The sequence below is a fragment of the Thermobia domestica genome, chromosome 10 (genome assembly GCF_964235325.1).
Source record: "Thermobia domestica chromosome 10, izTheDome1.hap1.1, whole genome shotgun sequence".
Classification (NCBI taxonomy): Eukaryota; Metazoa; Arthropoda; class Insecta; order Zygentoma; family Lepismatidae; genus Thermobia; species Thermobia domestica.
Window position 1 is genome coordinate 11,242,874 of NC_137463.1, and position 21,373 is coordinate 11,264,246.

The 21,373-nt window shown below is 37.5% G+C and overlaps 1 protein-coding gene across 6 annotated transcripts in view; it reads left to right on the forward strand.

The window, feature by feature from the left end:
- cyc (basic helix-loop-helix ARNT-like protein cyc) overlaps positions 1 to 21,373 on the forward strand; it is a 323,518-nt gene that overhangs the window by 115,574 nt on the left and 186,571 nt on the right. For 4 of the 6 annotated variants that reach the window (XM_081727689.1, XM_081727685.1, XM_081727687.1 and 1 more), the window contains one exon: positions 20,835 to 20,949. The gene's annotated coding sequence lies outside the window, so the exon portion shown is untranslated. The other 2 variants (XM_081727691.1, XM_081727686.1) reach the window with 2 other exon arrangements.

Genomic DNA, 21,373 nt, shown 5'->3' on the forward strand with positions numbered 1-21,373 from the left:
GAAAATACTATATAATAGCATAGCCTCCTTCAGCCGCTATACGAAATCAAAATTTCAGCATATGACAACGTCCTAGATTAACTTGGAACCTTTAGCATTGCTCTACGAGTCCATCAAGCAGTTACATCGTGGTGCTAATGTAAACGTCTATTGACTTCAAATGCAATCTGGAAAGAATTAATGTAAATATTCACTAGATTGGTAGATTTTCTCGCAAGATATTCTAAATGAAAAAAAAAATGAAATCTTTAAGTTTTACGTCCCACGGTTATGCCGGTAAGGCTAAAGGAGACGGTGATGATGAGAGATGAATGAAATGGTGGAATGAAGAAAGTGGGAGGAAACGGGAGAACCCCGAGAAAACCCACGAGTACGGTGTTTGTCCACCACAAAGTCCACACGACGCGAGCTGGGATCGAACCAGGGGCCCCAGGCACCGGAGGTAAACGCTCTACCACTGAGCCACCGCGCCCCCCTCAAGATATTCTACCAAATTATGAATTTCAAAATAATCTTTTTTCTGCTACTAGATCCCAATTATACTTATTTTTCGCCACTTCCCTTCCTGACTCCTAGGGGTACTGATCCCAACGTTGAGAAACCGCCGATCTTAGAACTACGTATGCCCGGTTGAACTGAAAGCGAGCTTAAAGGCTAACGGCCGTTGTGTAGTTAGGGAAACAGATTTGAAACCGAGGGTTTCTGCATGTTATTGCCACGTTACTTCTAACTTGTTCTTAAATAAATATTCGAATATTTGTTTTCAATTAGGGTCTAAGCGGTTAGCGCACGCGCCCTTGGCGCGGGAGACCCGGGTTCGATTCCCGGCGGAAGCTCATGTGGTTCGGATTCCACGTTAATCAGTAGGTCCACGTCTCACATAGCCTCGCTGCTGAACGAGACGCTAAACTGAAATTCAACTCAACTCAATTAGGCTCGGGGAATAGGTACCATCTACACGGAAAAGAAAAAGAAAAGTTACTAGTAAACAAGAAAAAGGTGGACAGTAACCAAGTTAGTTTGTCAATATAGGGACAACAAAGCCATGTGTCCCAGCAACCAAACCAAAAAGGTTAACGAAAGAAAGTGATTGCAACCTTGCGTTACAGGTTAATATTGCTAGGTTAGAGTGTAATAACTCACAGGGGTACGCTAACCGGTCACGTAATTACCATTACCGACCATGGCTTGTAACCCGTCACCTAGTTAGCATGTTGGTTGGTTAATGAAACAGGGTATGCCAACTATAGTAATCGAGTATTCTGGTTAATACAGTATAACATATTCAACTGGTTAAAATAATTGGAATTGCTCCTTCAAACACAACTTTGACGGCTGTGAATACACACATCAAAAAATGCAATATGAAAAGAAATGACAACTCCTTAAGGTTACCATTCAGTTGCACGTTTGTCTTACCCTCGTACCTCTATCAGAAATCTATCACAACTTACAGTAAGAATTTATGTTCGCATACTCTTTACTGTAAGCAAAGCTTTAATCGGTATATTTAATATTCCACTGTGAAGCATCGTACAACGTATTATACTTCCTATAGTCCGCCACGAAATTCTTAATATGAGTGTACGAATGTTTTAACGGCAGTTCCATGGTGAGCAGTCTATAACATTTCGATTTTCAATAATTAATTACATAGGAATATACTTTTCATGGAAATATACCTGTTGTCTCGTTAAGTTATTGAATACGTTTTATATCAAATCTAACTAAAAATTAATATATGTTTTGTTTTATTTGCACTCACAGTAGAGGGAAAATATATTTGATGAACAGCATCACTGGCACATACATTTTTCATAGCAACATATTATTAGCGTCAGAAGCAAACATGTTTTACGAGAGGAAATCATATAATTTTCCATCATCTCAATGGAAATGAATAGGTCGCTCATAGGACAGATAACAGTTCCTGTTGCTAATAGGACTGTCGCTTCTAGGAGTGATTCACTCCGTTAACCCATTATTGAAAGCGGAAGTGGTAGAAACCAACTGTTTCCGGTTTCAACGTTGATGGTCATAGAATAAAAGACTAAACAGATATCGACAGGTGGTGTTTTCAAATCACTGTCTCAAGGAAACATACCATATCCAGCCGTAACTCCCTACTAAAACCAGAAGTGGTGGATATTTCCTACTACTTCCGATTTCAATATTTATCTTCATAGAGCAAAGACGATAAGATATATCGAGAAACGGTTTCTTGAAATCGATTCTGCGTCCCAATGAAAGATTTCATCTCCTGCGCTAACCCTCCGTGCAAATCGGAAGTGGCAGAAATCAACTGGTAACCGGTTTGAACGTAGTTCGACACAGATTATAGATAGTGACAAGCGATTTTTGAAGCCGATTCAGCATCTCTAGAAAACATCATGACCACCCACAAGACTGTACCAAAACCGGACGTGGTTGAAATTTACTAGTGCCTTTGGTTTCAATATCGATTTTTATAGAGCAAAAATGGTAAGAGAGATCGAGAATGTTTCTTTTGAATCGATACATCTCCACAAAGGGTACCATTTTCATCCATATTTCTCTACTAAAACCATAACTGATAAAAATGTGCAAATACTTTCGGTTTCAACATTAATCACAATATGACAAAAACGGTAATATGTAGCGACAAGCAGTAGTTTTGGAATCGACTGATTTTCTCAAGAAAGGATACCCATAATACTCTACTAAGATTGGACATGGTAGAAATTTCTTAGCACTTTTGCTTTCAATATTATTACTTATAAAATTAAAAGAGCATTAGATATCGAGAAGAAGTTTCTTTGGAATCGACTCAACGTCCCAAGAAATTTTTGAATCTTCTTTATTAACATACTATTGAAACTGGAAGTGGCAGATATCAACCGTTTCTGGTTTCAACCAAGTTAGATAACCAAAGAGCTAACGTGGTAAGAGGTATCGAGACGTTGTTTCAAGCAGGTTAGGTAACCAAAGAGCTAACTTGGTTAAGAGGTATCGAGACGTGGTTTCAACCAGGTTAGATAACCAAAGAGCTAACTTGGTAAGAGGTATCGAGACGTGGTTTCAACCAGGTTAGATAACCAAAGAGCTAACTTGGTTAAGAGGTATCGAGACATGGTTTCCTGAAATCGATTTAACATCTCTAGGAAAGATATCAGCGTCAGTCGTATTAGTCTACTAAAACCGGAAGTGGTAAAAAAAAAATCTAGTACTTTTGGTTTCAACGTTGATCGCCATGCAACACCAAAACGGTAACACGTAGTGTCAAGTGGTTTTGTTTGGAATCAATTCAGCGTCTCAAGAAATGGTACCATCATCTCCTGTAGCTTTTTTATTAAGATCGAAAGTGGTAGATGCTTATTACGTAACGGGTTTCGTCTCTCAGTATCCCTCTATTGCACATCCTGTTATATATTTATTTCAATATTGGACTCGCATTGTTCGGAAGTCCACTGGCGTCTCTGGCATGTAAAATTTGAGGGGGGGAACATCGAGGAAAGTGATTAAAATGGTGCTACCTAGCCCAACCTATTTATTATCTTCGATTCCATTTGTTACCTTTCTGCTTATCTTCACGGATCCCCTAAGGTATATCAAGAACTCTGATATAATCGTTCCACAGCCTGAATAATATATTCCAAATAAATAAAATTATTATTTATTTATTTATTTGTTATTCTGTCGTTAGTAAATAAATTAAATTAGAATGAAATATTGAATATTTTGTACTTCAAAATATTGGGGGGACGCGACCCCCTCGTCCCCCCGCCAGAGACGCCTATGCGGAAGTCTACCATAGTCGCACAGCTGTGAAGCGAAACTCACTTGTTTATTGATTTATATTCAACCGTAAATATCGACGTGGACCGGAAGAAAAGACTGATAAAAGCATACGGTGTGTAGCGTTGTATGGATGTGAGGCATGGATTCTAGGAGAAGAGGAAGAATACGAAGTGTGGTGCTGTAGAAAAAAATGTTACAAGTTAGATGGCTGCCGTGTCGTGACAAAACGCTGTAACTTTGACGAAGAAGTTTTGTGAAAATGAGCCTTAAAGTTTTCATCCGAAAATGTGATCTGTATCGTGTAGAAATAGTGTATCTTGACTTTGGAAACACGTGGTTACATGTAATGTTACGTAAATGCATGTTGTGTGATTAAATTTGGTAAAAATTGATTGGTTGACCATTATTGCCTAGTTACACTGGTTCTACACGATACAGATCACATTTTCGGATGAAAACTTTAAGGCTCATTTTCGCAAAACTTCTTCGCCAAAGTTACAGCGTTTTGTCACGACACGGCAGATGGGTGGACCTAAGATGGAGTGGGTCAGTGGGTCATGGGTCAACATGACCTGCTACCCACCGTGACCCACTGACCCACTCGTGAATTTGTCTACGATTTACTTTCAAGGCCTCCATTTTTCTTGCTTTTTCATTTATTTCTATTTACTTACTTGAGTGTATCTAAGAAAAAAAAATTACTTTAGGCACTTTTGGATATTGATATTTGTAATTGTAATAATAGTAATAGGACTTAGTACTTGGCTTTTGAGACACAGTCGAATTTTACATTTTTTTTTCTTTACGTTGTCCTACTTTACTTTGATTTGAGACTTTAAATTTCATCCTACCGTATTTTCCACTGAAAAATATCTATAATTTAACAAGGAAATAATTATATATAACAACTAAATTGAAATACATCATAATATGACCCATAACAAACACTTTAAAATTTTATATCGTAAAGGTCAGATCCGCCGGTATTATAAGAGAGCGGTGTTTGAGCGATTGACTGTAGAAATTCAAACTCCGATTAGTGATAATTTCACAGCCTTGTTTTATTACAAGTGTAAACTTATTAGTTAACGGAGAAGGGGGCGTGGATCATGGATCAGAATTGATGGCGATGGGTTTTGGTGGGTGATGGGTCAGAGTAGGCCATGGTGGATGGTGGGTCGGAGTGGATCACACAGTGAGTCATGAGTGGTGGGTCACAGTGGGTCATGGGTTACGGTGGTTGGGGGGGCATGGGTGAAGTATTTTATTGACCTATGTCCTCTCTGGAGTGGACAAGATATTGAAAGGAAGAGTGTTAGAAATAATAGGAGATAAATGCGAATATATTGAAGAATATTTCGAGGAGATAGGATGATTGGACACATTATGAGACATGGAGGAATTACGCTCTCGGATGTAGAGGAAATGACAGAAGGAAACATATCGAAGGGAAGGCCTAGAGTGAAATATATGAACTAAATATCACAAAATGTAAGGAAGAAAAATTACAAGGAAACAAACTTTAGCTGAAATATCTAGCTTACGATAGTAGTGAGTGGAATGTAGCATCAAACTAATCGATAGGTCTTCGTACCAAGAAAGATTTTTTTCTTTTAAACACAGAGTACATGACGGACCCGGGCAAAGATGGTCAGCTCTGATGAACAGAGTGTGGAATGGGTATAATATTAACATGAGGCAGGCCTCAATACAAATTCTTTCTTTCGACGTGCTAGATCAGTAGTGGAGGTAAGTTCTTTCTCTTGTAGATTGAGAGCTTCGTCGTGGCTAAGCGGTTAGCGTACGCTTCTTTGGCGTGGCAGGTCCGGGTTCGATTCCCGCTGGGACCTCATGCAGTTCAGATTCCACGTTAAGCTGTAGGTCTACGTCTTATATAGTCATGCTCCTGAAAGGGACGCTAAATTCTAAATCAAATCTTGTGTATAGTATTTTTCTTTGTAATATTCAACACCAATGCGTTTTCGAAAGACAGGGTCGCAGAAAAGATAGAAACATCATTTATAACGTTTACAGGCAGTGGCGGATTTAGGCCGGGGCCGGAGGAGCTTAGATCCTCTCAGTTTGCAAAGTGACGAAAAGAATTTAAGCTATTATTTATATATATTTTTGAAACTTTATTGTAAATTTATGATATACTTATCATAGTGTGGGATCTGGCTGGCACGCCCCCCAGTTTTTACCTTTCAGATCCGCCACTGTTTACAAGGCATTGAAATACAAGTAAAACAAATTCCCATTCTAATTAATGCGATATTTTTATCCTAATATAAATTTACCAAGTTACAAATATACATATTCAGAGTACAAGAAGTATAATACACGACGCAGAAAATACATTTTGGGCATTTTCGTCAGTATATTAAACGTGCACCGTTAGTTTTTTTTTTTTTTTTTTTTTTTTTTTTTTTTTTAAGGGGAAGGCGTCGTACCTGTGAACACTTTTAGAGTCTTCGAAATTTTCGTGCTAATATTCAGCACTTTTTTCCCCATTTTTGTCGTACATTTGAAGTGTCATCTCTTTGCTATCAGATAGGATGATTTTTAAACGTGTTACATAATTACAATAGCTTTTATAAGATAAAATAAGAACAAATCCGTTTTGTTCACAGGTACATTATGGTGGTGTACCATTGAACAGACCCTCTTGTACCTTTGAACAGTGATAATTACAATGTTTCTGCGGCAATAATATAAAAAGAAGCTAAAAATATTAACAGTTATAAATTGCAATAAAAGGTTTAGCTATAAAAAGCTCCCCAGAATTAAAATTTTATCAATTAAATTAAAAATTGAAGAGAAGTTCTAAGAAAAACTTGTGAACAATAAAGTTGAGCATATACAACTTTTAACATTATGTTATATAATAAGCGAATATATAGAAACTACTTAAAATTATAATTAATAAGTTTATATCCTAACCTAACCTATATAAAATATATCAATTGTTTTAACTACTTACATTGTGTAGCCTTAAACAGTATTATTTATCGTTCAAAGGTACACGATGCATTAATGTTCATAGGTACAAGAGGGTCACCATTACGAAAAAAAGTTCTCCACTAGCTTAAATATTGAACAGAAGTTAAAACTAAAAGTATTACTGTATTCACCAATGATTCTACCCCAAATTTGGACAAATAAATATCATAAGTTGCGAAAACCGAAGAGCACAAAACTCAAAAGGTAACTACAAAAAAATAATCGTTTTGTGGTGAAAAAAATTAAAAGGAACATTACTCGACACAACACTCAGTAAACAACAGCCAAACGCGTTTGTAGTGCTTTTTTTCATTTAATCTTTCAAATGAATTTTAATCACTGCACCTAGATAGCTCTGAATTCGAGAAAAACACAGGTGTTCAAAGATACATTGTTTCAAAGTACAACTCCTTCCCCTACTCTTTACAATTGTGTTACAATACGTGTTATATGCTTTACTGTTACTTTAGTTTTGTTTGATCTTGTTAAAATAAAACTTCAAAGAAATCACTCATACTCATATATATATATATACTGAAGTCTCTTCATGACAGTGTGGGAAGGATGTGAAAAAAGTGAAGAAGAGCATGGTTTTAAATAGAAATGATTTTTTTTTTTAAGTTTAACGCCCCAGTGTTGTACCCTTTAGGCGAAAGAAGACGTATGATAATGCAAATGAAAATTGTGAAAGTATTTTTTGTGCTCCCTTACCGGTAATCGAACCGGGACCACGTGCACCAGAGCATGATTTGAAGAGAAAGCGCAAAATAGTACTGCGTTCAAGATCTCAGCACAGTGAATCTTCATGTGTACTTTTTCGTTAAGTAGAACCATCTTTCCAATGTTGTAATAACAATTTTTGAAACACCCTGTATATATGTTTTCAATTTTGTGACCCTTCTTTGTCTTTGGTTCTCGTTTCGTTGTTTATGTTGAAAGCCAAGCTACTATAAACTTAGCTCTGATAGAGCCGTTATCTTGGGTACGCACTATCTATCAATCCTGCCCTCTGGCCCGGGCCAAGTTCATTTAGGCGGTATTTTTCCAGAGCTTCACAACAAGCTTCTAGCAGCTAAACAGTGATAGAGCATTCGAGAGGTAAGATCTCTTGTATGTGAGTTTTCTTCTTATATATATATATATATAGTGAAAATTTGAGTTTTCGCCATATAACCAGGAAAAATGTGTTTTGCTTCAAGAGACGCATTGGAAAGGTTGATGCTCCTGTATCCGGGCTTTTTCGTTCACCAATATCCATGACCTTGATATTCACCAACGTGGTTTTAGTGTTAGTGTTACGTAAGAGTTGTTAGTTACGTCACAGAAAACAAGTGCTGCTGCCTAGCAAACTAACCGTGACCTTGTGAAATAACATTACAGTGCTACAATATTTGGGACTGTGAAGGAAAAACACTAGTAAATAGTTAAAAAAATTGACGCTGTGTGGCTCTAGTATGCACTGAATGCATATTGAATAAAACGACCCCGATAGATGTCTCTGCGTACCTTCGGCAGGTAAGAGTTCCAGTTTTTTCAAGTAAACGTTCAAATGGGTTCAATCTCCGGTGAGAATACAAAAGTAGTTCAGACTTTCTCTGAATTTTTGTTGGGGAGGTCAAGGGGCAGTTGCTCCTCTTGAGTTTGATACATCCATAATATTTAATCTATTGTACACTAATAATACTATTTTTTTAAACGTGGTACTTTTATATCAATTTAGAATCTTACCCCCTTGGCAAAATGCGAAATGATTCTACTGCAGCTAAGGTATAATAAAATCCATAGTGTGTCAATTCTACTACCTAAGAGACGTAGGGGCCGCGGTGGGTCAGTGGTAGAGCGTTCACATCTGGTACATGGGTTTTTTGGTTCGATCCCATCTCGCGCAAAGTAAACTTTGTAGTGGACAAACACCATGTGCGTGAGTTTCCTCGGGTTCTCTCGTTTCCTTCCACTTTCTCCATTCTACCATTATCATTCATTTCTTATCATCACTGTCTCCTTTAGCCTAACCGGCATAATCGTGGGACGTAAAATTCAAAGATTTAATTTAATTTTCTTGTAAGAGACGTAATAACCTCGTGCACAAAACTTATGGATAAATACTTTTTTTAAAAAAGATCTTTACTTAAAAAATTCTACCGTACTAAAAAGTTTTAAAGAATCGTATTAAGAAGCAAACAATAATTTTCTTTTCAAGCAATTACTTGTTTTTTTTTTAATCTGTTTTTGCATGAGTAAAACGAAAAGCTTGGAAAGCACTTTTATGTATGAAATTTATTGTATATGAGATCACTCTCCTACGCTTGTCTTTTTAGCCGTGCATTTTTTTTAATTGCTTGAAAACAAAATTATTTTTTTTTTACTTTTTAATACGTTTTTTTTAATTTCTACTTTTTAGCATGATTTATTTAAAAAACATTTTTAAAAAATTATTTTCCCATTTTTTGGTCATATTTAAAGACATTTTCCGTCGTTGTGAAAGTTTGTTTGTTTTCTTTCCTACATGCTTTCCGAGATTCGGTTCGGCATTTTTGGGCAGTGTATTCTACCTGAGAAAGAGATACAAAAAGTACACAAAGGAGTCTCTTTTTTTTGGGAGGGGGGGTAGAGTAAAATGAAAAAAAAATGGGGCTAAGACAACAAAGCATTAAGATCTGTAAGCGGTTCGATAAAACCCATTATAATCGATCGCATTCAATGTTGTTGTAATCTTACACTCATTTGTTCATTTCACACACAAAATGAGTTACTTCTGGTGCGTGGGGTCCTGTGTTCGATCCCCGCTCAAGTAAGTTTGTAGTGGACAGTATCGTATCCGTGTGTTTTCTTGGGGTGCTCCCGTTTCCTCCCAGTTTCTCATTCTACCAATTCTTCGATCATCATTGACTTGCCTTAGTCATCCGCCTCCCTTAGCCTAAGGGGCATAATCGTGAGAGGTTAAACTGGAAGATTTTATTTCACAAAACGAATTTCCTTTTTTTGTACAGTTCGCAGCAAAAAACCTGCAACATGAGCATGTAAGTTTATTGTGAAACGACAAAGTCTTTTGCTCCAAAGGAAGTGTGCAGGGGAGGACGCCTAAGTTTCTCCTGGCGTGATTCGTGCTACTTAGACGTTACGTTGATTCCCTGCGCTGTTAGGCGTAGTTTCACAATGAACTTACATGCTCATGTTGCAGATTTTTTGCTGCGGACTGTACATTTTATGAGAGCATTAATTATATTTTTTACGCTTAATATCGTTTTTTTAAAAAAACTTTTTGTTATATCTTCACATTCAATCAACTGGCACGGTGCCTCACTGATAGAGCGCTTACCTCTGGTGTGTGGGGTCTTTGATTCGATTCCCGGTCAAATATATGATGGACATGGTGCCCGTGGGTTTTCTCGGAGTACTCTCGTTTGCTTTCACTTTCTTATTCCACCAATTCTTCCATCATCATTCGCTTGCCTTAATCATCGTCTCCCTTAGCCTAAAGGGTATAAGCGTGGGACGTTAAACTGACATTTTCATTTTCAATCAGTTCTTAAAGACTATCGTACTTTCACAATCAGAAACGTGATTTTACGAATACCCCTTGGATGTTATACTGTACATGCCACCTGCAGAGTGTTTCTGGTTGCATAACGGTAGTAGGATATATCAAATAGCAATATTAATAAAAATGCGTAGAAGTTCAGTGGAGCATGGTATCATCATGTAATTTCTGATTTACGTTCCGCGTCACTGTTTTAAATTTCATCATTCTGTGACATTGGGCAGTTAGTTTAATTCAGGTTCCAAGATTTGAGGATGTAGTTGAAAATGAAGTGAACTGAAATTTTCAGTTTAACGTCTCTCGCTTATCCCATTAGGCTAAGGAAAACGATCATAATTGTATCTGTTTCTGTTGCAAGAGTTCTCTTATCGTCCCGTTTCATGGGCAGCCGTAGTGAGTACATTTAAATAGAAGAGTTGTATCAATATTGAAACAGTGAACTTAACGTGAAGATCCTTATGATACGTTTTGATTATACGTTGCATCTGTCTTGTGCATGCTTCATTAAATATAATGGTAAAAATGTATATCCACAAATAAAAAGAGTTTGAAACGGAACATTTCTTTTTCCTTGATTGCTATTGTTATTATTAGCCTATTATCGAGAAACAAAACTAGTGCATATTGACTTGACAAGAATATCACCATTTAATAGATACGAATATGGGCTTGTCACATGTCTTACACATACGATATATTTGTATTGGAAGCACAGGAGGGAATCTGTATCACACAGGGCTCACCTATTGTTGTCAGCTCTTTTCTTCTACGAGAATATTGTTTTCCTATCCTGAACAAGAATTTCTTCTCGTTCATTAGGAGTTATTATCGCACTATGTTAAAAAAAAAAAAAAAAAAAAAAGGCTTCCTGGTTAACTGTCTGTGTACTAACATTCATTTACCCCAGATGTGATTCATAGTGCTAAAGTCCAGAGCCAAAGGACATTGTCCAAGACAAAATTTGATTTTTTTTCTTTATTCATAAGAAATATTTAGACTAATAGTCTGTAAATAACTCCATTGCTTGAGAGTAATTATTTCCGAATCTCGCTTTCTCTTCCCTGGAGAAGTGTTGAGATCGGTAAAGCAGTACTTGATAATGAAAGAGCGTACCTGAAGTCCGTTGCGGTTTTATGGTTACTGTACACGCATTCGGTGCGGGAGTCTCGGCTTCGATTCCGGTAGGGGTCAGCCAGAACCCAGACTATGATAAGTATATCATGAGTTTACTATAAACTTTCAAGAATATACAAATAGCCGAAATTATTTTTGTCACTCAAAAAAACTGGGGGTTCTAGGTCCCCCGGCCCCGGGATAGATCCGCCACTGAGTTCAGGTCTCACATTAAGCTGTATGTCCACGTCTCGTTTAGCCTTAGTGCTGGCAGTAGGTTTACCATACATCAGCATTTATGCATACATACTCGCATTTTAATCGCATTTTAAAGTAGAAAAAAATGCGTCCACATATATTTTCCGAAACTTCCTGATATGGCCGTATTTTCTAAGCTCAAGCGTAGTGTAAATTCATTTCAGATATTTTTTATGTAAAGATATGTTTGGATATTTGTATACGAAGAAAGAATTTTCGGTTCCCGGTGGAGATACTCAATTGGAAAGGCGTAAAAGCCATTTCAGACAAGCCATCCGGAGAAAAGTCTTTTCAGCATTTTCCTTATTCATACCAGGCAAATGCCAGAATGGTACATGACACAAAGGTCCCAAGTTCCTTCCTCGCATTCCTAGGTAATGAGATCGCTGACAGACGTCATCCTTCATCCATGACGTTCTTACAAGGACATAGTTGCTGAAGGTTCAGAAATATAATTCCTAATAATAGCAAAAAGAAGGAATTGTCAAAAAAGATTTCATTACTGAAAAATCAAATATCTAGGATCAATATTGTCAGACCAAAACCATATTCACGAAGAAATTAAATGTGGACTAAAAGCAGGGAATTCGTGTTATTATACAGTTCAAAATCTTTTGTCTTCGCGAATTCTGTCAAGGAATTTGAAGCTTAAAATATGTAAAACGATAATCATGCCTGTTGTCCTGTATGGTTGCGAAACATGATCGCTTACTCTGAGAAAGAACGGTAGACTGAAAATATTTGAGAACAATATCCTGAGACGAATATTTGGATCCAAGAGGAACAGGAATGGGGAATGGCGGAAACTTCATAACGAGGAACTACATAATTTATACCGTGTACCAAACATTGTTAGGGTAATCAAATTGAGGAAGCTCAGGTGGGCAGGTCATGCAGACAGAATGGAAGAAAGTAGCAAAGCTTTCAAAGTTTTAACTTTAAGACCAATTGGAGAACGATCATTAGGAAGACCTAGACACAGATGGAAGAACAATATTAAGATGAATCTCGCAGAAATAGGAATACAAAGTAAAGTAGAACCTGGATCCAATTGGCTAAGGATAGAAGTCAATGGAGAGCTTTTGTGAACGCGGCATTGAACCTCCAAGTTCCATAGGCAAGTTTAGTATATGAATTTATAGGTTTCTTTATTTCTAGGAGTGGAATTAACATTAATCATTAAGTGAGTTAAAATAGTGTATGCTCAATTTATAACGTATACGCACGTACTGTGTTAATTTCACCAACTTAAATGTATCACGTTATTTACCGAGTGGGGTGCAAACGTATCCCACACATAAATCGCTATTTTTAATAAAAAAAAATTAATTATTATAATATACCAGTATTGAAATGGTACTTTTAATGCATAGTTAATATTTCGACTATAAAATAATGTAATATATTCGTATATTTTCTGACAAGTACAGTATAGTTTGAATTTTGTGTAAAATACAGCATGTTATTATTTCTCTGCAAATAAACAAGATTCCCATGTTGTCATAAAATTACTTGCCTATTATATAGTTAAATAAAGAAACATGTAAGAAAATTCCTATCATTGCCAATACTAAGAGTCTTCGCATACAATCTTCTTCGTTGACTGATCTTTGCTAACAAAACTGCCACAAATGTCACATTTTGTTCGAGCTTTCCTGTCTCTGCGGAGTGCGGACACTACACATCGTTCCGTTCTTGCTTCATTCCAGCAGGAAAATTTGTTTCGCCTTACATATCTACAGACTAATACGAACCTTTGGTATGCATCCGAAAGTACTAATCATTAACATTCGAGAGAAGCAACGTTCGTGTAACATCTAAAACTCATTTATCTTCTAAATAGAGCACAAGACAGAGAAAGAAGATAGCGTTATACCATCACTTATCACTACGTCTCCATATTTGTGCATTAGAAATGTACATACAATAGGAACAGTTCACTATGAAAAGCAAGGTACAATGAGCTACCATCAAGCAGTCGTTGAGGAAAACAGTGAATATTTAAAAAGTAACGTGATTTACCAAATGAGGTGTACTTGCACCCCACTCTAATAATTTGTAAATATTTAGAAGATAATTCATTTAATAAAATTACCATCCCCGTAAAAATATTTCATACAAATAAATAATTAAAGTCGCTGTATGTCACCCTTGTAGAAATATTTTTACAACAGTAACAACAAAATAATTAACACTGGTTTGTGTTTGCATCCCACTTAGTAAACAAGGTTAATTTAAAGTGAGTTTGCGGTTGAATATACATATATTTGATAAGTATGGGAGATACGATCCATTACAGTTGGAAGTTCATGTAATTCAGATTCAACTTAAAATGTAGGTTCATGTGTGTCCTGCTGGATCCTTGTACCTAGGTGCTGAAAAGTAACGTTGAAGTTAAAATTGAAAGAAAGAAAAACGAACAAAGTGTATCAAACAAAGTTTTAACGCTTTGACATGCATCTATTCATACAATCGTCCATTTACTTTCGATTACACGGAAATTAGTATAAATGAAATGTATTTGTGTATTGATCAATCGTGTGAAACATGTGTGTAGTTTTGACCCAATTATTCGTGATAGGCGTAGTTTACAGCTGTTAGGAAAATCTTTCTTAGGGTTGCTAACGTTTGAAAATGGAAATACCGGGCATCCTTCTAGAATGCGTATACTCTTAAGATTGTGACATCATCGCTTGTCAAAAATGGGAGCAACCTGAAAGTGGTTATTTCACATAAAATTGAGCGATTCGGAGTTCGAATTTAATAACTTTAGTTGCTTTTGAAGCACTTTTTACTTAATTATTCTAGTTTTAGTTGAGTCGGAACATGCAAGTTTTGAAGTCTACGTTCAATAATACATCACATTTAAAACAGAAAAGCAAATATAATTGGTAATATGATACTAGAACAATAAGTCTTACAGCTTCGCTGGGGCTGATAATGTCTCATAATGGCTACATACTTTTACTGAATCTGGATGCATTATTTAATTGAAAGATGTGGCTGAGGATGAAGCACTGCTAGCTGCGTTCTTGAAAATACACTTTTGTTGACCTTTAGCAGTTCTGATGAGTTCAGTAAATTTTCCTGCCTTCAACTCTTCTGCAAATTCCGTGCACGACAGGTCGATATAAAAGCGAATTATAAGCTCTGCTTTAACCATGTTGATTGAAAAACGATTCTTTTCGTCACTCCAAAACAATCTGAATTGAACAGAGATAACTAGTACAATCTGAATAGAACTAGTAAGAGGAAAAATTACCGGACATTTAACGTCCATTTTTGAGGTCGTACCGGACGCCGGACAAGTAGGTTAAATACCGAACTGTCCGGTAAAATACCATACGGTTGGCAATCCTAACCTTATATCCTGCAACTCCACTGACTGTAACCGTTCAAATAGCTTGCAAAACGTGACTATTAGATTCGAACTTACCTTTTACTGTGTACTAAACTTTAGTTGTATGTTTTGGTCTGATTTCGAATATAACATTTGTGCTTTTTAAGTAACAGAAGATATACTAGAAACTCGTATTGTTCGATTTATCTGTTACGTTGTTGTCAAAACGATGTTACGAAGATCTGTCTCCCCCTTAACATTGACAGCCAGTGTATAACGACGTAAGATGATATCCTAGATCTAGGTGTGCTTTGTGAGTTGGTACAGATGCATGAATGTCTGTCAATGCACTGAATAAACAAGCTCCTCTTTCATGGACTGCCTTTGCCATCTCCTCCCTTTATAATGATATGCGACGGAGTGGATGTTCTCTTCACTGTCTCAGCTACGAGAGATTTTTTTTACATTCTCGTCTATGGTAAGATGTAGCAGCCTGCTATGCGGATTAGGAAACTGTCAATGATCATATTATGTTAATTAAGGTTGTGTAAACTCCGTGGCATCTTTGCTTCTCCGCCCATTGGTTTATTTATTTATTAAAAGAAACAGCATAAATTATAACATACGAGGGATGATTAAAAAAAACATATAAGTTTTATTATTCACTTGAACTTAACGAAAACTTATTTGAAGGTTAATAACTTGTCTGTCTTGGTGCAAGTTTGAAGGCTTCGGATTCTGATCAGGTAGATCAGAGAAGCGGGCATTAAAAATGACTCGTCTGGAAAATTGATCAAGAATAGAAATGATGTCAGTTGTGCGGTTCCCGTGGACCAATAACACTATATTTACTGATTCATAGGCAGGTTGTGAAGGTGTATGAGGAGGGCTAAATTTTAAAGCAACATGTAGGGAAATGGTGTGACTTCAAAGAAAACAATGGACCAATATTGCTAATGAGTCATTAGCAATATTGGTCCAATGACTAAGTTTGGGACGAACCCCTTCTACTGCCCTAATCTAGCCGCCAGTGACTTTAATCTTTTCTCTGTTCTACAGCAAAAGATAACTGACCACCATTATCTGGCATGTGATTATGTCGAAACCCCTGCCTCACGCTGGCTATGAGAACTTAGACGCCGATTTCTATGCAAATGGCGTGGAAAACTTTATCTACCGTTGTGATAAGTGGTTGAACAAAGATTGCAAACATATCGAGAACTGTTGAGCGCCCTCTATCATCAAGTGTATTGATCTTCCAGCTATGTCACACACATAAGGCATAGTAGGCTTTTTAATCATTTTGATCGCCCTTCTACAGAGTACAGTTGACAACAATACCGTACATAGGAAATTTCAGATATACAGTAACATATTCGTAGAAAATTAGTGAAAAAGCTCTAAAACTCTTTGGTAGCTACGTGATTAACATACGCGTCTTGGGCTTAGGAGAGGTGCTTCGATCCCGACGAGAGCTTATGTAGCTCGGATTGTAAGTTAAATGTAGGTCCATGTTTTATATATCCTCGACGCTGAAAGACACGTCAATCTAACCAACAAAATTAGAGAGAGTACGCCTATAAATAAATCACAAAATAACAGCATAATAATACAAAAAATAATTACGAAATACAAAAGGGAAAATTGAAATAGCGTCATGGAAATTGGTGTAATCCAGTTTTCATTCAGTTTACAATTTCATCCTTGTCAAAAGGAAATCGAAATTTCAGATTTCCAAATTATGATAGTGTTTAGCATACCCGGTAAAGAATGACAGGTTTTGAATTCCAGAAGTACCATCTCTCACTCCGGGGCACTAAAACCCACCACAAAGCAAAGGAGAGAGAAGGGGACGAAGTTTCGCCGCTGCTCTGTCTCAATGTCATTTTATCTGCCTTCTCTCTTCAGTATGGATCACTGAGAAGCAGGACCGAATTGAACATTTTTTTTTTTGCCGCTCCAACCCCTCAATATGAATAAGTACCGGTGTAGAAAATTTGAAACCATGAAGTAAATAATCAGTATTTAAGTGGAAATTTAAAAAAAAAAAAAAAACAATAATATACAACTTTCAGTTTTAGTTAATAGAATTTATGGTTGTTTTGATTTGATTAAAAAAACTCATCCGAGAAAATTTTTCATCCCTGAAAACTTGCCATCCTAGGCATGGCCTATGTTGGCCCATGCGCTAAATACGGCCCTGCTGAACGGAAGCATCAAACTGATGTCGGGAGCATTCCATCTGGAATCATTACGTATATAAGGATTTTGAGAAACTATAAACCGTTCATCAGTGCAAACACAAAATTAAATTCATTATTTCTGTTCAGAGCTAGTAAGATTGTCTCTGATAGGGTCAAAATTTCAAATTTCTTTCTTCTCCTCCTCTTGAAATATTTGACCTTGAATTTTTCCTTACTTACTTTCTTCTTTTATTTTCGATGCCAAAAACTGGTACGAATGACAACTTCTATTATATATTACATTTCCTGAAAACCGTTCTGGCATAGTTCTTGTGCAGAAAAGTCCATCCTGTGGTTTGATATGCCTGGTCTGTTAGAAAAGTATCCGACCTATTTTTTTCTTCGAAAACCTGATGAAGCAAGCACCTTGCATGAGCCGACCGTGAACCTTCGTGCGCATACGTGAATTGTTTCCCGCCTGTCGATAGCGTCAGTTGCTGGCAAGCAGCACTTCAGTGAGGTAGTGTGTAGTGCTCGCGTCGGTTTTTCAGTGCAAGTGAAATGACGAAACGATTAGAGTAGCGCTACTGCATCAAATGTTGCCAAAAACTGGGTGACAACCAGGTGGAAACCATTCGGAAGATTCAGACGGCTTTCGGGGATGATGCTATGGCGTCACACAGATTGAAGAGTAGTATAACGGCTTAAAGACGGCCGGACATCGGTGGAGAGCGAGCCAGGCTCCGGTTGCCCATCAACATGCCGAAATGACAAGGTCATTGCCAACGTGAACGTTGTGGACATGCGGGACCGTAGTGTGACTATCCGAGAAATAGCGGAAGAGATGGGCTAAGCACTTTTTCGGCACATTTCTTTTTTTACCCAAAATTTGGCCATGAGGAGAGTAGCGGTGAAATTCGTGTCGAAGCTGCTAACGGCGGAGCAAAACCAACTTCGTGTTGAAGTCGCACAAAACATGTTAGACTCCGCAAACAGTGACCCCGATTTCATGAACACCATCATCACTGGTGACGAGCCCTGGGCGTACGGGTACGATCCGGAAACCATATCCCAGTCGTTACAGTGAAAGCATTACTCGTCAGCAAGACCAAAGAAGGCCCGCCACGTGTGCAGCAACGTCAAAGTGATGTTGACTGTTTTCTTTGACTCCCGCGGTGTGGTACACCACGAGTACACACCACAGGGTCAAACAATCACCAAAGAGCACTACAGGGATGTCCTCCGTCGCCTACGTGATGCTGTGCGGTGCAAGAGACCGGACTTGTGGTCAACAGGTGTTTGTCGCTTCCATCATGACAATGCTCCAACACATTCCTTGCACACCTCACCAGACTCCTGTGCTTTGACAGGCTCCTTACTCTCCTGGTATGGCCCACTGCGACTTCTGGCTGCCCCCAAACTCAAGAGACCATTGAAAGGAACGCGATTTCAGACCAGAGAGGACAACGCCAGCCGAGCTCAACTCCATTCCGAAAGAGACCTTTTCCGCATGCTTCCAACTATTTCGGCACCGCTGGAAGAAATGTGTGGAGTCCCAAGGGACTTCGAGGGTGATCAGGTTTCCAACGCTTCAGATAAGCCATTTTTTTTTTTGTTTGTTTTCGGTCAGAGGTCGGATACTTTTCTAACAAACCACGTACTTTTGATTTTGTACGCTTTCGAAATTGGAAAATTGTGTGTATTTGATAGCTGCCTTCGAAATCTTGGAAATCTCTTTTACCAAAACATTATTCTGCCCTTATATGTTTTATGAAAAACCAATATCTCTGTTTGAAGGTGTTACAAACTGCAACTTTCTATCTTTCGTAGCAACCGTGCTACAGCCTGTTTACTACACGACTGCAAACACAAGCGCTGCAAGAAAGAAAATTGAATCTAAATCCAAGATGGTGGCAGATGTAAAAATGTGATAATCTTTCTCAGCATGTATATACCTAATAGTCAAACAAGTTTCTTTGATGATTTGACATGGAATAACCCGTCAAATATCATTTCGTTGGGAAAGACTGTTTTAGTTCTCAATTTAATTATTTTTCCACTTGTCTCGCAATATTGGATTAGCAGCAAAAGTTTTCTGCAGTCATTAGAAATATTATTCGGGAGGACGCTTATCGAACCAACTATATTACATAATATTTCTTGCTTTTCCGCTTTTTCGAATTTTTAAAAATGCACGAGGTCAACTTTATGAATGTGTAGGAATTTTCTACATATCCTTGCATTATAGGCAACCATAATTTATTTGCTGTTGTGCAGGTTGCAGAGAAGCTAGAGAATGTTATAGATTGTAAACGGGATATGTGTCTTCTTGTTCACCGCAACCATAGGTTGGTGGGCAACATGGAAATTTTAATACTTCTCTCTCGTTTGGGAGAGCTGTTTTATATTTTGACAAGGTCTCTTCTTAGCCAGCGTTAATGTCGCCGTTACCCGTGAAAAGTCCATTAACGAAGTAAACCGATAATCACTAGTTGTCTGTTGGAAACACAATTCAAAAGTTAGCTTTCGCTCAAGAGTTATCGTATGGAATAATGGACAACCTTATATCCGATTGCAAAATCCAGATCTCTGTCGCGTAGAGAAGACCTAATGCGACTAGAAAGAGAAGTTTTGAAGAAAATATTTGGTACTAAAGAGACGAGTTGATTTTGAGTTTAACATCCCTTTCAGCAGCGAGGCTGTATGAGACAGGACCTACTGTATAACGTGGAATCCGAACCACATGAGGTGCCACCGGAAATTGAACCCATGTCTCCCACGCCAAAGGCGCGACCACTAACCGCTTAGCTTAAAAGAGACGAATAAACGATTGAATTTATAGAGCTACACATCGCTTAACTTCACAAGAACTATAGGTCACCGAATATCATACAGATAATAAAGTCTGGTAGACAGGATAAAAAAGAAAGGATAACACAGTTTTAGTTTCGTCCGGTAGATATCACCGCTTGAGGATTTTTACTGCCATCTAACGGTGCAATATATAACTTTATATTTGTTTCAATAGTAGAAAATTGGATACGGAGGGCCACCGTTAAATTCACCGTTACCTGTGAAAATGGTAACGGATTTTGACTCAACAAACTCGGCCGCAATAATTGCTATAGCTATCTATGAAAAAAAAATTAAAATTCGCTTTTGTCCAGTATTGTGTGGAGTAACGGTCAGACGGATATCGTAACAGCGCAATAAGTTCCACCGTGTGATCCTAATACAGGCAAAACTTCTTAAGATGGGCGAGACATGCGCATGGGTAATACATATCAGTGTGCAGAGTCCTAATCGAGAAGCTTTAAGGGGAAAATATCTTTGGAGAGGCTAACAAAACTGTGGAAGAATAATGTAAAGCGCCATTTTTGAGGGGTAGTGATAAGAATTCAGAATAGATTGGCCTAGTACAGAAAAGGATCCAAGAGAGACGTTTTATATCTGTGGCATTGAACTATCGTGTTGTTTAAGCCATGGAGTTGTAGTTGATTTCGAAGTTTCAGACGCAGATTTATTCTAAAAAATATTTGTATGGTTCCTTGTTACGTATCTGTAAGATAACATGAATTTATTTCTTGGGAATTAATAACTATATTTGTTCTGATTGTTTCAGTAAGTACCAACCTTTGCAGAAGGGCCTTAGGGTCTGCAGAAGAGGTATGAGAAGTGGGAAACAGCGCGCCTGGTCTCAGAATTTCCGGGAGGAGTGGCGCCATACTGCGGCCCTGGTAAGAATACTTTATTACTGGAAATTATAATTTAAAGTGCACACTATCTACGAAGTGAGACAATTTAATTTCGAGATGGCTTACAAAAAAAAAAAAAAAAAGTTTACTACTTTGTTGTTCAGAATATCCTTATGTATAGCGGTTCAAAGGTGACGCACTTTTCTAGATGATTGTACCATTGCTGGCAACATGTGTGGACTTCATTTTCCAAAACACTGCATATCTGTGTTCGTCGCATCGCGCTGTATATCTAGATTACCATCAAATCAGTATATTTTTTATTATTATTATTTTGGATATATCCAAAGACCCTGGTGCGAAATCATGGGAATAATCTGGGGAAAAATAAGTTCCGGGATGAATTCTGAATAAATCATTCATAAATACATAACTTTGACCCAAATCCCTGTTCTTGCAAAAGTGT